Source organism: Gracilinanus agilis, chromosome 3 (genome assembly GCF_016433145.1).
Source record: "Gracilinanus agilis isolate LMUSP501 chromosome 3, AgileGrace, whole genome shotgun sequence".
Lineage (NCBI taxonomy): Eukaryota > Metazoa > Chordata > Mammalia > Didelphimorphia > Didelphidae > Gracilinanus > Gracilinanus agilis.
The window spans coordinates 545,162,688-545,179,151 of record NC_058132.1 but is presented as its reverse complement, the minus strand read 5'-3'; positions in this window follow the sequence as shown (position 1 = coordinate 545,179,151).

Below are 16,464 nucleotides of genomic sequence, written 5' to 3'. Positions count from 1 at the left end.
ATATATATATATATATATATATGTATGTATATTAATAAGATCCAGTAAACTTACAGTGTCTAATGGACAAAAACAGTTGATATGGCTGTTTATTTTCCATTCCACTATTCCCTTTCATTGGCATGACTTCAGTTCTTTAGCTTTAGGGTGATACATTTCCTTCTTCTAGAAGCGTGTTACTGGACACACTTTCTCCCTCTAGGAAACAGATGAATAAATGACTGAGCTCAAGAGCTCTCAATCTCTTGATGACTCTTTAACTTGGAGTCATTCGTGAGGTATACTCCATGATAAACAGAAGGACAAAGGGAAAAATGGTCAGGAAATGATAATCTAAATCTATTTTCCTTCTTGGACTATGAATTTCTAATGCAAACTATCTTTATTATTTTTAGAGGAGAAAGAATTTACCTTCCAGTTCCACCTTTTACCCTCCAAACACACTTCAATTCAGTTTTGATGTTTGAGGGAGAAATAATGAGTGGCTTTCTTTCATTCCTGCAATAGCATACAAGCAGCCAAATGTCATACCAGTTGTAAAATAATAATAATTAAGTACCAAAAAAAGGTTAACAAATGGTGAATTCATCCACAATAATATTCATGCTCCAGGTTAACCTTCTCCAGGACAAATGCTAATATTCCCAATAATGACTTTGTAATATCAAAGAACCTTTTTTCTGGACCCTGTTGGTTTTTTTTATCTAAAACATTGATGTAATGATATCAAAGATATTGGGGAAGGATTTCTTGAATTTCATCCTTAGAAGCCTATTTCTGGTTAAAGTCTTCTAATGGCAATCAAAGAATTAGCTAGACCAGTGATTTCCAAAGGGGGTCTACCGCCCCCTGGTGGGTGCTGCAGCAATCCAGGGAACAGTGATGGCCACAGTTGCATTTGGGGGCAGTGAATAAATGTAAGGGGTGGTGATAATATGTGACAGGGGGTGCTAAGTAATATTTTTTTTTCTGGAAAGGGGGTGGTAGGCCAAAAAAGTTTGGGAACCACTGAGCTAGATTTAATGGGTGATATTTTTGACAGTTTTCAAAAGATTCATTGAAGAAATAGTAATGAATATGTGAAAGATTTTGTTTAATCTACTCTAACATCTCCTGGGTAAAAGTGGGTTTTCTGGGTTGTCCACTTGTAATACTACACTCTCATAATGTTATCCTATTTTCTGTTACTGTCACATAATTACTTTTCTCCTATTGCTTAGAGTTCCTTATTGGTTATATATTGCTGCCTGATCACAAATATCATCCCTTCCTCCCTTGTTGTTTGTGTGACAATTCATCTGTATTTATTAATAGGTGATAGTACCACTACAGCAATACTAAAACATATTTTGAGTGAAAACATGTACCTTTGCTTTCAATGGAAGTTTGGATCAGTTAAGCTTTACATTTCCTCAAAAACAATCCATTTCAACTTTCCCCTGTGATCAGCATATTCTCCATATTTGTTAACCTAAATCCTCATTCACTTTGCCTTTCCTATATGAATGGGAAGACAACACATCTTTGAGTGACTATAAATTTCTTTGAAGAGGCTATGTAACTTCCTGAGGTGTGATACAACATGAAAATCCACAAATAGGAGTATCTGTTGGACCTCTGAAAAATAATTATTCATTTACATAGACAGTATTCCAGTTCCCCTCCATTGATGTGGTTACTACTTTTGATGAATAAATATGAGACAGTCTTTAAAAGGGGGTTATCTTGTTTGTAAGAATTGCCAAGGAATACTTCATGAACTTGATATATGGATGGGAGATACTTTAATGCAAAATAGGTATTTAAAATATAAATCTAATTTTAACAAGTCCAAAATGATTGTAATTGTTGAGGGATTGGCTGGGACACTGCTTACAAATATTTGTCACAGTGCTCACAGCATTTGGGAAATAGTCTAGTTAGGGTCAGTAAAGAGTATTCAGCAAAGAATCACCCTTTAATTTGTTTATGGTATTACCTTTTGTTTCTAAATCAACTAACATTTTTACTTTACCTTGGTATGTGTCATGAGGTATTGGTCTTTGTCTAGTTTATGACTTAACGTTCTCCACGTTTCCCAGCAATTTTTGTCATATAGTGAGGCTTTCTTCCAAATAGCTGAATATTTGGGTTTGTCAAACACTAGGGTAGTATATTCATTTACTACTATGAATTGAGAACCTAATCTATTGCATTGATCAATTACTCTATTTCTTCACAACAACCAGATTGTTTTGGAGGTTGCTACTTTATATTTTGATGTCTGGTACAGCTAAGTCACTTTCCTTCATGTTATTTTTTCCATTAATTTCCTTCATATTCTTGGTCTTTTGTACTTCTAGTAGAATTTTATTATTATTTTGAGCTCTATGAAATAATTTTTGAGGAGTTTAATTTGTATAGCATTGAATAGATCAATTAATTTAGGTTAAATTATCATTTTTTGTATTTGCCCACACTTGAGCAATTATTTTTCTTTCAAATAGATTTGTCTTTATTTTTGCGAAGAGTGTTCTGTAGTTGTGATGACACTATTCCTCCGTTTGTATTAGAATGTAGACTCTTAGATATTTTATGCTGTCTAAAGTTATTTTGAGTGGAAGTTCCCCTATCTCTTGCTGTTGAACTTTATTGGTAATACAAAGAAAAGCTGATGGTTAATCTGAGTTTATTTTATACCTTGTAACTTTGCTAAAGTTGTTTCAATTAGTTTGGAGATTGACTCTCTAGGATTTTCTCAGTGCACCATCATATCATATGCAAATAACAATAACATGATTTCCTTATTACTTATTCTAATTCCATAAATATCTCAATATCTTCTACTTATCTTATTGCTATAGTTAACATTTCTAGTATAATATTTAATAGTAGTTGTGATACTTGTCATCCATTCTTCACTCCAGATCTTACTGTGAAGGCTTCTAGTTTATTCCTATATAGATAGCATTTGCTGATGGTTTTAAATAGATACTTATTTATCACTTTAATTAGTATTCAATTTCTTCTATTGTTCTCTAATGTTTTTTTTATTGGAGTGGATTTCTTCTTAAAAACTTTCTTCATCTATTAAGATAATCATATGTATTGTATTGATTTTCTATTGATATGATCAATTATGGTGATAGATTTCCTTATATAGAACCTCCCCTTTCTTCCTGGTGTATCATCCACCTGGTCATACTGTATGATCTTTATGGCATTTTGCATAAACTCCTTGATAATTTTATTTAAAAGCTTTGCATCAGTATTCATTTGGGACCCAAGTTTATAGTTTTCTTTCTATTTTTTTCCCCTCCATGATTTAAGTATCAACATAATATTTGGATCATGAAAAAAATTTATAGGTTACTTTCCACAGCTATTTTTTCCAATCAGTTTATATATAATTAGAAGTAATTGTTCTTTAAATGTTTGGTAGAATTCACTTATGAATTCATCTGGACCTGCAATTTTTTTCTTAGGAAATTTTATTGATGACTTATAAGGTATATTTTTGAGATACTTGATGTCATTACTTGATTGATGGTCCCTATCACATTTGCACATGGAGTTTGGGAAAGACCTAGAGATGGAGGGAAGAGTTTTCATGGTCCCTGCATATAGGGAAATGGTCATGTTCACATTTAGACTGGATTTGAGGTTGAGGTGAGAATTCAAATGTCACTTGGCTCTGGATATTGATGTTCAATTGAATAAAGTATTGATGTAGTTTGTGGAATCAATGCTGTTGGGTTTGAAAAGTGTTTCCAATTTTTTTGTGGTCCATGTTAATTGAAAGGATTACAGTGGAAAGGATCCCCTTGGATTGATTGTGGTGGGGAAGTATTCCTACTTACTTATTTATTATCCATGATGCTAAAATTATTGACAGTAGAAGGAATGTCCTGGTGTTGATAATGAGGGCTGGTTTTATCTGTCCCTTGGTACTAGATATAAGGAAATGGCATTGTCTAGAAAGGGTTGATCTGTAGTGGATAATGGAAAATGTTCTTTCTTGTTCAAGTGATTTGAGATAGAGGTAAGAGGCCTGCAGGGCCATTATATATTTTAGTTTAAAAAATTATGTAATGTTTTCCTGTGTCTCTCTACTGGAGTATAGGAAAGCAGTACTGGCTGCCAGATGACTTCAGGCCCTATGAAGTATTCCCCTGGGTCACATAGTTTGAGATAAATCTAAGTAGACATGGTGTTCATGGGATCACTCATGATGGAACTTAGAGGATATTTTCCTGTGTCTCTTAGTTTAGGAAGTAGGGAAGAGGCACTGACTGCCACCAAATGACCTGGGATGGACCCTGCGTAGTATTCCCATCTTTCATGTAGTTGGAGACACAGACAAAAGGAATTGAGGTCCATGGGAACACCTAGAGTCGTTTCTGGGTGCAGGGTTATTCAAGGAGGTCTCTCTGGTCTCCACATGGGAAATGGAAATTCCAAACCATCACCTGGGATAGTACCTGACTAAGTCATAGAGAAGTCTACCCTGTTAAGGGTTTCCAACCCTATGCTCCTAAAACTTCATAGCCTACATAGGGGTTAAGATTCAGTAACTTCAAGTTCAAAGCATTCATTCCAGGTATAAGTGAACAACAGCACTTTTTCCAATACCTCATAAAATGAGCTTTAGTTGCATTCATCCTACCTTTTCTGGTTGGTTTCCTGGATGTTCCAGTAAGTTATTGTAAAGAGAATGTTATGTCCTAGCACTGCCCCTAGCTCTACTATACAGTCTTCTTCAGTTAGCAGTTGGTTATATCCATATAAATGACTCATAATTTCTTTCGAGCTTCTCTTATATTCCAGATATAAGAGGAAGTCCATACATAGACAAGAACTAGACTCTGAGTTCCATGAATTCCCTTGGAGTGTAGAATATTTAGACTTCTGTCTTCTTCCAGAGGCTAAATATATTTTTGCTGACTCTGTGGTTTCTGATCTATTGTTATGCTCTTTAGAAAATGAGCAATTCATTTTTCAAGCATTTTGACCATTTCTGGTGGTTTTTGAGAAAGTGGGGACAGATTGAAAGTTGTCCTGTTAAAGCTTTCTCTCAAACCAGGGTTTTCTCAGACTGAGTTATCTCATGATGCATTTCTCTAAACAATTAATTTCCAAGAAATACTTTATTCTCAGGATGTATGTGAACTTATTTTCATTGTACTCATTATGCAAATAATAATCATTAATTATCTAATATATGATACTTAAATACAATTGGTACAATGCTTCTTAGAGCTGGTAGATATGAGATAAACCCAACAACTCGTTTCTTTTACTCTTCAACAAAATGCCTTTCTATTTTACTATAGCTTTCTTCCTTATATGATGTAAAACACTCAGCCAATATTTTCACTTCTTGGTCATTAGACAATGATTTCATAGTTTCTCCACAGTAAAATTAAGGTGCATTGACCATACTAAAATTGTTTGGTTCTTAGCAACTTATATTCCTATTTCCAGAAGTCTATCATATCACAGGATAAGTGAAGAGAATTTTTTATTCTTTTTTAACAAAATTTAGCTGCTTCTTGATTATTCAGAGCCCTAAATGCATATTGCACTATCCCTTTAAGATCTATTATAGTGTTCTTTACTGCCAGTTTTAAATGAAACAGTAACTCTGATAATAATTCTTGAAAATGATGCTCTCTGACTCAGATTTCTGAGAAATGTATACTTTGGGATGAATGCAATGTTTTTGAGTATTGGTACAAAAGGATAATTTGATTATTAATTATCTGCTTAGTAAAGTCATTTCATAGAAGTCCAAAAGGCTACATCTAGAAAGTTAAGAGAATTGAGAGAGAAAGACAAAAAGCCTGAAATAAATAGAGACAGAGAGAAAAGTAAAAAGACATATATAAGTACAATATCAACTTAATTTGTGACTTAAATTGGCTATTGACCAGCTGTCGTTGAGAAAAAATATTGATTATCAGACCATAAGTTTGTAAACAAACATCAGAGAAGTAAACTAGCAGATTGACTTATTTAACTGATATATTGAGGACAGGCTGGTGCTAGTTATGAAAATTTTGGATAAATTAAGCTCATAAGTTAAATAATTTAATCAACAGAGGAGGTGGGGATACAAATTTAAAAGAAAAAAATAAGGGAAAACAATTTCTCCCCTCAAGGATCTTATAGCCAAATGGAGGAAGACAACACACAAAAGGAAGCTGGAAAAGTAAGCAAAAGGGAGTATCCAGTTCAGGATCATCAAATTCCCTAGAGTAGTTGAAACCAAGCAGAGCTGTTGATAGAAAGTAGAAACTTGATGTCAAAATTCATGTCCTATCCATCCATAAAGAAAACCTTGGATGAAGTTAGTGCTTCCACCAATTTTCTTAATTTGAAGATAGAGACTAAAGGAGTTGAGAAGATATTGAATTGAGTACTCAAAGCTGAGTTAGCAGTATGATGATCAGCCTATGGAGTAAGGGGCAGTGGTATAATGTTTCTTAGAATTGAGACTAATCATAGCTTCGGATGGAAAGCAGATTTAGTTGGAAAGTTCATATACCAGCCATATATAAAAGGAAGTTTTACTTAAGTAAGAACATTAGAGTTTTATGTTAACAGAAAACAAGGCAACTAAAATTAATATGAAAATACTTTAAATAATAAGCCTGGATATATATTACTACTAAAGGGTATATTCATATTGAAATAAAATAAAAACATGATGATCACATGTGTTGATGAGAATAGCAATGGGGATGTAGACTCTAAATGACCACCCTAATGCAAATATTAATGATATGGAAATAGGCCTTGATCACATGTAAAACCCATTGGAATTTCTTGTTGGCTATGGGAGAGTGATGGGAGGAGGGGAGATAAAAAAAATTAATCATTTAACCATAGAAAAATATTCTAAAATAATTAATTAAATAAATTTTTAAGAAGGATAAAAAAAGCATGACTATCAATAGAAGTATCAAGTATGAATGCTTTATTTTATATTTATTTTTAATTATATCATCCGCATATCAAACAAATTAAGATGGAAATTGTCTCTCACCACACTTAGACCAGGATTGTGATTCAAAGAAACAAGCAAGGTAACCCACCAAATATTATCACTTGTTTATCTTGCTTTAGGGTATCCTTTTCTTTTTATGAGTTTGAATACTCTCATTTTCATAAATATTTTAAACAAAATATGTGATTTAGACAGTTTATGTAGTTTTATTTCTATACAATTGGATTCTAACATTGAGATTGTTTTATCACTTGTTTAATGTTTGTTCAAGGATTAAGTCACATGGTTTGTGATTCTGAGACATGATAACATGAATCATATCCCATGTTAACACTTAAACTTGCCAAGCAATGACTCTATTTGCTATGCATGCTTAAACCGAGAATACTAAAATGATTTTTATGTAATATAAGTGTATTTTCCAGTTTTTCTATGCAAAAATACACTTAAATAAAGAAATAGTTGTCATAATATATGAGGGGAAGAATATAAATTGTCTTGTTTTCCTGAATGAAGATTCAGACAACGTATCATAGAGAAATACTGCTAAAATATTGTTTAATCCCAATTCATTTCTGTATATCAAATATTTATCTTGTACATACTTTAGCTAAGATACTATTCTAGAATTCTGAGGACACAAAGATGAATAAGTCAAAATATTTGCCATTAAAGAGCTTGAAATACAATGGAAGATTGATATGTACAAATGTAATCACAAAATGAAGGAAGATGCTCCTCTTTTGAATGCAATGTTTATCTTTTATTCTCTAGTTATAAAAGAAAACAAACACAGATACCTCCAAATTTAAAGAACTGAAATGCTTATATATAAAATTTTGACTCCTTATAATGGATAATTTTTGAAATGTATATAATACATGCAATCTGTTATTACTCAAGATTTCCTTTTTATCAGTGTAGCCCTAAAAACTTCCTTCTGTTCCCTTCAGTACATTAAAATGCATCAATAACCCTATTTTTTGCATTAATGATACTATCTCCTCTTCCTCTATTACAGTGCCCATCTTCTATTTTTAAACCTTAAGAGCAAATAAACATGCTCATTAAAGCAAACTTGCACCTTTTACAATTTTGTTAAAGTGTCCTATTTTTAGTCCACGATCTTGTGTGTATAATTCTTTATCATAGGTTATCAGAATTACGTCTGTTCACAATAAAACTGTTCTTTGTAGCACTGTATTTATCATCTAAAATGTTATCTTTGTTTTACTTTCCATTCATAAAGTCTCATACTGTTTCTCTGAATCCATTCTTTTACACTTTTCCTTATTGTCTAATATTATTCCATTATATTAATCTAAGGTATTGTGTTCAGTCTTTCCACATTTGATATGTTGATCTCCAGTTATTGCCATGACACTCTACCATACACTAGCAGCACTGGTTGAGTTATATTTAATGAGTGAGATTTGAGGATGTTTGACCCTCTTGTCCTAATACCCATCCATCTTTTTCCTCTACATTCTAGTATTAACATACTTGCACAAATAAGCCTCCTTGTTTTTTTTTTAAATGATGGTGGTGCTCAGAGGTAAGTATGGGATGGCAAAAGCCTGGGTTCATCTACCAAAGGAATGAGATATTAGGACTTGGTGGGTATAGTAATATATATCTAGGACAATCTTATTTATGATCATACTGATTATGAGAGTACTCTCACATCTCCATGGAAGGAACATGGTATTTTTTCATATCCCTAATATGTTTTGGAGAAAGGAGTAGCAGAAGGACAGAAGGGAGAGGGATATTTTAAACCAGTATAGGCAAGACTACTCTAAGCATCACCAGGCTATTCCCAACACAAAAAAAGAAATGATGCTCTTGCTTGTCTAATCACTCAGGGCACTTTTTGGCTGTCTAATACAAATATTGGTAAATATAGATTTATTTTGTAAACTTGGAATCATTAATTAATTTAAAAATTTCCTCAAGCATTCTGTCTAATTAGTTGTCATGTCTTATTTTCCATTACCCTATAATATCTAATAAAACTGTCTTCATTTTTGTACTTGTCTACCATCCTATAATCACCATGTCTGAATCTGCATTTTCTGAATATAATATTCTATCTCCCACCTCTGTATATCTATAAATCCCATGGGTGAAGTTAACTCACTTTTTCCATCTCCATTTCTAAAAACCCTAGTCTACATTTCATTCTTTGAAGTTCTTCTCAGGTAACATTTCTTTACGAAGCTTTCTCCTCATCTAGTAAAATGTTAGCTCCCTGTTGGCAGAGATTTATTTTTGGTTTGGCCCAAGACCTAACATAATCCTTTGCATATACTAGTGATGGGGAACCTTTCAGAGATTGAGTGCCATGCCCTGCCTCCTTCCCCTTCTTATTCTCCATCCTCCCCCACTTACCCTAGACAGGGAAAGGAGGAAGCACTTCCATTTGGCTGCTGAGCAGGAGAGTGGGTGATGAGAGGCTTGTGTGGAGAGGTGGAGAAGAGTGGCCCAGCTCTCAGCTGCTCTCTAGCTCTGTTGCCCTCCAGCTCTGTGCCAGTCTGTGAGATACGCTCTAAAACCCCACCACAGAAATCACCTTCTCCACAGACACAACAGGCTGCCATCTTTAGCATGCCCTTCCTTACCCCACACAGGGGAGGGAGGTAGTACTCCCTTTAGGCTACTGAGTAGAGGGGCAGGTGAAGTGAAGAAATTCCAGAGTTGCATGGAGAGGGGAAGGGGAACAGCTCTTCCCCAAGTCCCTCTGGCTTTACAGTATTGAATTCTGGCAGGTAACTGCAGGCATGCCCACAGAGAGGGCTCTGCATGCCCTCTTTTGGCGTGCATGCCATATTTTTGCCACCAAAGCATTTAAATACTTGTTTAATTGAATTGTAATCTACATTCTCTTCCATTGTTAACAACATAATAAAAGTATTAGTTTTAAATGAAAAGCATTTGTTATATGCTATTTCTATTGTGCAGGTAAGGGAAATGGAACTAAAGAGGACATTTGATTACTTATCTGATCACTGGAAAACTTTTCTTGATTCATTATTGGAATGTTCTTCATTTTGATTATGGTGTTTGTTCTTAAGTCTCAGTTAAATAATTTAAAATCTAAATTCAGTATTAGGGTTCAATAAATTAATGAATAAATACACCATGCTGGACATTATTAGATTTCTAAAGTATAGGCCTGAAATGGCCCCTCTACATCAGTACACAGAACATAGCTATTTCAAACTTTTGCATGAAATTGAGAATGAATTTAAAAGTTTAGTTCATTGAGAATTGAGCTAATCTCTCCAAGGTGTCTAACAAACCACGGATAACTTTCTTCATTCTTAACTTCCAAATCATTATAAATGTAAGCTTTTTAAAAAATAGTCTATTTTGAATTTCCAAGGCTAACTCTTAGAGGAGTTAAAACTCAAGGGTGATGTTGTTTTGCTATTCTGAAAATCATCATTTACATTTTTACCTTAATTCTTATCATAATAGGTGATAACTATTCCCTGTACAGAAACCCACTGGGTTTTGAATTGTTGAGTTTTTAATAATGCCTTCAGCTTTATAAAGGATGTTTTTTTTAACCTTTTCAACAAAAGAAAAGAGCTATTAAGTAAAGAGATTTCTGAAAATAGTATATTGTTGAATAGTGTCTTATTAAGGGTTTATTTAGAAAAGGTAAAATACTTAATGTCAAGCTCTTTGGAACTGCCTTATTCAGGAGAAAAATGGATTCAATTAAGATCAGCATCAAGATTTCTGTTGCCAAAGTCAAGAAACAGTAGACATGTAAAGGGCTGAGTATGGCAGCTGAATTTCCATTGGCAACATTCTTATCCCTCCTTGCATAATTAGATGATTTATAGAATGTCGGAGAAAGAAAACTTTACGTTCAGTTCTAGTGGGGATGTATGTTATTCTGATTAGCAACCCAAGAATAGTAAAACTAGAAATCAAATTGATATTTTCCCACCACACTACCACAAAATGCTGGTGTGGTCTATCCATCACAATGATAAAAAAAAAGATACTCAGAAGATTTAGTTTAGGGAAAGACAAGCACTACATCATATTGAAATGACCTAAGGGGATTACTCTTGTGGCAGTAAAATATTTTTGCTTTATCTCTTCTTCCCCAGCACTCCTGGAATGGAAGAGTTTTGAATTGCCTAACTCCTCATCAGGGATATTAAGCTTGTCTTTGTAGAAAAGGTGAGTAAAAAAGCTTTTGATGATTTTTTTTTCTTAAATTCACTAATAAATCGGGGGTTTTCATTATGAGTGACAGATATCTTAGTTCAAAGATATTATTAACTATGTGATTGTAGGCTTCTCTCCTGGCATCTTGAGTAGAAAAACAAAGAAATATTATATCATCATTATTGCTATTATATTTCTAATCTTATTATTCTGATCTTTAATATCTGATTGTTATTATTCTGATTATCTTTGCTGAACAAAATGTTTATAATTCAGTTCATTTAAAAGATACATTGTGTAATTATATAGAATCAGAGGAGGGAATAATTTCGTAACTATAAATAATATTGAAGTATATCTTCTCTTTCATTTAAATACTCATAGCTAGTTATGGCCTAGTTCTGACTAAATTTAATAGATAATTAACTCTCTTATTTTTATTAAGAGAAATTATAAAACTGTATCATGGGACAGCTGGGTTGCTCAGTGAATAGGCCACCAAACCTGGAAAAGGGAGGTCCTTGAGTATAAATCTGGCCTCAGATACTCCCTAGCTATGTAGCAAGTCACATAACCCTACCTGCCTATTCTGTACCACTCTTCTAGGTTGGAATCAATATTTAGTATCCATTCTTAAACAGAAGAGAAGAGTTTAAAAAAACACACCTAAAAGTACTTTGGGACATGAATTATTTTTACAATTGCATGATTATGATTTTTTAAAATTTTAAACTAATTTTATTGCAAATTAATTTTTATTGAATTTGTTTGAGTGGCTAATGTTCACATTCTTCAAAATTTTACTATTTAATAATCACAAATTTATCTTGGGTATTAGTAGGATTATATAGCCACTGAGATATGTGAAATTTCTGAAATTCTATGAACTTGTAATTCAAAGATTTGCAGTAAAATCATGTTTCATTAAGGAAAAGAAGATTGTTTCACAATAATTTTTGATAACCTTTCATATCATAGTATTGTGTAATGATGCAGCAATGTCTGCGGATATTTTTAATGCAGCCCACGCTTGGATAGGAAACAAAACCGTAAGAACAACATTTCCCTGAATACAATAACTCACCTCAAAAGTTCTCATTAGCCTTACTTTCTTAAGCTTTATATATTTTATCCCCAGATATAGTCATAATCAAAGAATTTCCTGGGACAATTGGACAGTTCCTTATTGAGAGTCAGTTCTGAGTTTCCCAAACTGAATTGGTAACCTAAATGATATATTGGAATGGAATCTCTTTGGAAAGGACAATTTCTTTAAGATAATAGTGAAGGATTTACCAGAGATTTTAGTTATCCAAATAAGGAAGGGATAATTGAAGTTTTATTGTATTTCATCGTTAACAAGCATTCTTGTGAATAATACTAATTCATTTCAGCCATATTGTGTATGGAAGGACCTAGGATTAGAATAATGGGACAATAATAGCTTGCAATATAGCATAATACTAAGGATCTAACAGAGTTCAGAATAGGAAAAAGAGTAGTTAGGAAAAAGCATATTGAAGAAAAAAATAATCTACTCTAGAATTTTATATAGAAGTAACCCATTGTATTATTTAATATCATAATATTTCCATTGCTTGAATGGATGCAAGAAACACAAAATGAAATATTAAAAATTTAGGACTTTTACTAGTTATATGAAATTCAAATGGAGAAGTCATGTTATTGTTTCTTTTTATCTTCTTTCAATATTGAGATGTCATTCAATAATGCAGGTTCAGATTTTGTCTCAGATATTTCTTTACAATAAACATTAATAATTTGTATCAAAGATTGAATTAAAGGACTATACTGTCTCTTTAGAGAAATAAAATTCATATATTTCTATAACCCCCAAATTCCCATTTTTTATTTCTATATTCCTATTAATTGTAACATAGAAGAAAATGGTTGTGAGTCTTGTAGGATTTATATGAAATCACAGACTGGCAAACTGTGTAGAGAAATTGTTTAATAAGTGACTACTATATATAGGTTATATTTATAGTCTTCTGAAGAACAACAAAAACAAACTATTCTATACTAAAAGGTGCCTTGTCCGTGAGAAGTTTTCATTTTAAAGATCACTGATAAATTACTAAAAAGGCTTTAGGAGGTCATCAAATGCAATATTTTTTTTTAAATTAGAAAATGACATCTTTCCCTCCTGTAAGGACCAGACTAGCTCATTTTGGAGACATTCATCACCAGAAGGTTGATATCCCAACTAATGGTTTTTGTTTCTTCCTTACTCAAGAATTTGTGAAACATTTTATTAAGACACAAAGAGCTTGAAGATTGCCAGCATGGAAGAAGTAGAAACACCATTAAAACCATGGCTCTTTGAAATACTAAAGGATCTTAAACAGAGTCAGTCACAGAGCCAAGAATTTGTGACATGATTTGTAGTGCAGGTCTTCTAAAACATCCAAGTGCTTGACAGATTATTTTGCTATATAACTCGTTTGAATGCTAATGGATATGACTAAATTCCCGTTCATTGCAGAGATTATTATAAATGTTAGAAATACTTTCTTTATACCAAAAGTATAGTGATTTTAATGAGTACCAAGATAAAGGCATCAAGTGTTTAATTTTCAAATATAATAACACTTCTTAAAATATATTGCATTATATATCTAGAATCTTTGAAAATATATTAAATTATATAAAAATTAACCCTTAGTTTTCTTTAGTGTTATTGTCTATGAACAGCCAGGTGGCAAAATAAATAAAATTCTAAGCCTGGAATCAGGAAGACTCATGTTTCTAGAGTTAAAATGTGTCATCCAAAACTTACCAACTTAGTTACCCTTTTAAGTAACTTAACCCTGTTTGTCTCACCTTGCTCACAAAGTAAAATTATAGTATCTTTGCAAAGAAAATGCCAAATAGGGCCATGAAGAATTGGACAGGACTGAAATGACTCAACAACAACATTATGTATGACATTATCCATGTTTCATATAAAACTTGGAAATGTAGGTCAATACTCTGATAAGATTAAGACCTCTACAAGTGTCAGAGACTTATTCAAGATTAAATAATTATTAAATTAACAGTCAAGTATATATTAAATATCTATCTTGTTTTAGAATTTATTCTAGGTATCAAGTATACAAAAATGCATACAGACAATATGTTTATATTCTTTTTGCCTCGGTAATAACACTATTGGGTTTGTTTCCTAAGGTGATCAAGGAAAAGGAAAAGATCTTATATATTCTAAAATATATATGGCAGCTCTTTTCTGGTGATAAATTAATAGAAACTAATGGGATGCCCATAAATTGGGGAATGACTGAACAAGTTGTTGTATTTTCTTGTAATGGAATACTATTTTTCCATAAGAAATGATAGGTAAAGCAGGGATTCAGCACAATTCCAAGGGACTCATGATGAAAAAGATATCCACTACCATAGAAGGAAAAGACAATCTGCATATAGATATAAAAATATCATTCTAGCACTACTTTGCACTACTTTGCACTAGCAAAGTAGGTAATCAGGAAACAGGAATGGTTCTTGAGCTTCCTTTCAAAGGAAAAACGAGATACTAGCAGGTAGAGGTATGATATCAGTACTTTCAAAACACAGATGACAGTTCAAAGGCACAAATGTGGGATGAAGAGTGCCATGACAGTTTATCTGCAACACAATGTTAGGAAAAGGAGCAATTACCAACATAAGGAGGGAGAAATATAGTTGGGTATAGTTATGAAGACCTCTAAAACCTAAACAGAACATTTTTTTAACTTAGAGCTCACACTGTGGTTGTTTTATTAAAGGATTCGTATGACCAGATTTTGAATGAAATAAAAATCACTTTATTGATGATTTCAAAGATGGAATGAAACAGTGATGAGCTGGAGTCAGAGTGACCAATTAGGGGACCCTTGCAATAATCTAGACACAGACAGCTAGATGATGCAGTGGAAAGAGTGCCATATGTGGAATCAAAAAGACTCAATTTCCTGAGTTAAATTCTGGCCTGAGACATTGCCCAGCTGTGTGACCCTGGCAAATCATTTAACCCTGTTTGCCTAAAAGAAAAAGAAGTATATAAAGACATGTACACAATAACTAGGGAAGATGTGTTAATTTGAACTAAGGTGATAGTTTTTTGAGTAAAAAATGGGTCATATTTAAGAGTTTTAAACATAAAATACAATAATATTTGACAACTCAGCAGGACATCAGAGAAAGAGGGAGCCTTGTCTTTGTCAAACTGTTAAACATTAAAGATAATTTGATGCCTCAGGGTTAATAAAAGACAAAAAAATCACCACCATTTCTGCGTCTGGCCCTAAATAAAAAAACAAAACAAAACCTTAGAATGGCTATTTCTTTCTTTTAAAATTATTAAAAGGTATAATCAAAAATATTTCTTCTTTAATTTTTTTTAAATTCTCATTTAAAAAGTTTTTCTTTCCTTATTTTTTACTAACATTCCCGATTTTTACTTATTTTTGTAGCCCATTTAACTCAGAATTCATACCATTCTTTCTCTGCATATATTAGAAGAAAAAAAAATCCATCAAATTCTAGATCATTAAACCATTACTTCTATTTGTGAAGGAAGGCCTAACGTTCAGTATATTAAAGGATTGTCACAACTAATAGAATCATCTGAATAATGAGAAAGCTGTTTAATCATTAATGCTATTCTGATTTGTTTAAATAGTTAACCTTTAATGTCTTCCCTAAAGCAACATTTTAAAGAGGAACAAGCTTGAAAATATTATCAACTCTCTAAGAATTAGAGAAATTCAAATCAAAAGAACTCTGAGGTACCACCTCACACCTATTAGATTGGCTAAAATGATAGCAGGTGAGAGTAATAAATATTGGGTGGGATGTGGCAAAGTTGGGACATTAATGCATTGCTGGTGGAGTTGTGAAGTGATCCAACCATTCTGGATGGCAATTTGGAACTATTCCCAAAGAGCTCTAAAAGACTGCCTGCCCTTCGATCCAGCCATAGCATTGCTGGGTTTATACCCCAAAGAGATCACAGATAAAAAGACTTATACAAAAATATTCATAGCCACGCTTTTTGTGGTGGCAAAAAACTGGAAAGTGAGGTCATGCCCTTCAATTGGGGTATGACTGAACAAAATGTGGTATACGCTGGTGATGGAATACTATTGTGTTCAAAGAAATAATAAACTGGAGGAATTCCATGTGAACTGGAAAGACCTCCAGGAATTGATGCAGAGTGAAAGGAGCAGAGCCAGAAGAACATTGTACACAGAGACTGATACACTGTGGTAAAATTGAATGTAATG